We start from the raw sequence: 2,545 nt of genomic DNA on the forward strand, positions 1-2,545 counted from the left end.
ATATATATATATATATATATATATATATATAACTATTACTCTATAGCTGGCTACAAAATAACTTATTTTATTTTGTAGCCACTTTGAGTTACGATAATTACTATATTAATTTACAAGATTATAGTAACTTCTTACTAAGTGGTTTACTATAATATTACGGTAAATATCCCCATGTGTTATATATATATATATCTCAAATTAATGATCCATTGTTTGAATTGGCCTAGTCCCAATGAGTTTTGTAACTTTGGTATTTGGCATCCGACGTCTGTATTTCTCTGCACTGACACTTCCTGGTAATGGTACTGTGGAACTCAATACAAACCATGCACCCCACATCTGTTAGTGATGACCTCGACCTTATCAATTAGAAATCAATCGAACCCATCATCTAGGTTGTTCCACCCAAACCAACCCAGTCCACTGTGCTATTTCAACCCAAGCCAATCCAAAACCAATTAATTAAGGGCTCGTTCGTTTAAGGCCATTCCTGGCCAGGAATAATTCTTGATGAAAATTGACTATACAAATTACACTAGCATTCCTGGTAGGAATGGTTCCTAGTCACCGTTCCCTGCCAAACGAACGCAGCCTAAGTTTGGTTTTAGGCTATTTTGATACATTGGCACAAACCCAAACCTACGTGCAGGCCTGCCTACGTAGCTATGCGGCCTACTGCGCATGTAACATTCCAGCTTTAGAATAATATGGAGTCATTGGGGGTCCTGTACCCGGCAGCAGAGCTGAATTAACTTGAATGAAGAGGCCTCTAGGTCTGCAGAATAGGAGGACCAATGAATAGGAGGATGCCGCTGGACCTCTTGGTTTGCAGAAGCTCGTCCCGCAAGGAACCCAACTAGTGAACAGCACGCGCCATCGCGCACGGAGGCAATAAACGCGTGGTTACATATATGTTCGGGAGGTACAGGATTATAGAATGATTGTGCCATAATGTAACTTCTGAGTTGAGTGAATTCATATAGCTCAGGCTATAGAACAATATGATGATGAAACCTGAAACATAACATGCAACAAACAGAATCACCTTGTAAAACCATTTTGGGTACTGATGAACAAATTACAGTGATGCTAAGCAGGGAGCTCAATGAAGAGTCAAATACTGGCTGCTAAATGTTTACTGTGTTTCTCATAGATCATGGTTGATCATGTAGATGCTAATCATGTTAGGACTAAAAAACCAAAATGGTGGCAGATTACCTCTGAAAGCATGGGAACGTTTAATCACAAAATTAGTAAGCATGCATCAGAATAATGCAAAGTAATATCGCCATTCGAAATCCAAGTTTCCCTTTTTTTTAAACCATGTATTTATATATTGTATCACCTAAAATACACATTACATAGAAATTAAGAAATGAAACTAAATTTTGGTAAATCAGCGTTACTGAATGAAGAGCAAGCAAATGCTAACTTGGCAGTAAATTTAGATGTTTGTAGTGGAAAATAATAGCAGCGGTGTAGTTGGTTGCCCTAGATCAAATTTAACTATCCCATTACTAACCTAGACCAGTGGAATGATGACAGGGAAAGTTTGTTTTTTAACAATTTTTTTTGAAACCATGAGGCATACTTTAGGGCACTCACAATGCAAGACTCTATCACAGAGTCCAAGACAATTAATTATATATAATTTATGCTATTTTGCTGATGTAGCAGCATATTTTTTATTGAAGAAACACGTAGAAAAAATAAGACTCCAAGTCTTATTTAGACTCTAAGTCCACATTGTTTAAGGTAATAAATACCTTTAGACTCTATGACGATAGAGTCTGCATTATGAGTGTCTTTAGTAGGCTTACTTGCTTGAGCAGTCGAGCTAAAGCCTCCTGACGGAAGGCTTGGTCCCAAGCACTGGCATACTTTTTTATTTAAAATATAAATATAAGGTACCAGGGAAAATACCATATGTCTTCATAGAGCTGCAATTGATTATTATACTTCTATAAATAGGCATTCTATAATTCGTATCCACTAAAATGTTCTATCCTTGGTAATGCAATATCCTGATATCTATACTAACGAAAATATGTATGAGTCCTATTTTGACATTGACACTATTCTAGCAAGCACTGCTTGGGGCCAACCATGTACGAACAAATCAAATTATTAAGTTTCATCAGGCTTTGTTCTATCATCAGAATGAAACACATACATGGCAAGAAGGTCATTATTTTTGTAAGCTAAGAAATAGTTGTTGTAATAGAAAGATATGTAACCTCTGAAATGTAACTAATCAATGTAAGATAAACAAAAAATGGATGAACATACCATGGTCCTATGACTAGCCAGCTGTCAATTGCATCTATGGCAAAAACAACTTACATGGGAAAAAATCAACATAAATGAGAGGAGCAACCTAATGTACATCGAAGAAGATGCGTCTGTAATCAACTTAAATGAGAGGAGCAACCTAATGTACATCGAAGAAGATGCGTCTGTAAAAAAAATTCAATAAGATGAAATGAGCTGGGAAAACATTAGAATGCAGAGACCAGGATCAGGAAGAGGCTTGCCTATACTGAGC

Source organism: Sorghum bicolor, chromosome 6, assembly GCF_000003195.3.
Source record: "Sorghum bicolor cultivar BTx623 chromosome 6, Sorghum_bicolor_NCBIv3, whole genome shotgun sequence".
Lineage (NCBI taxonomy): Eukaryota > Viridiplantae > Streptophyta > Magnoliopsida > Poales > Poaceae > Sorghum > Sorghum bicolor.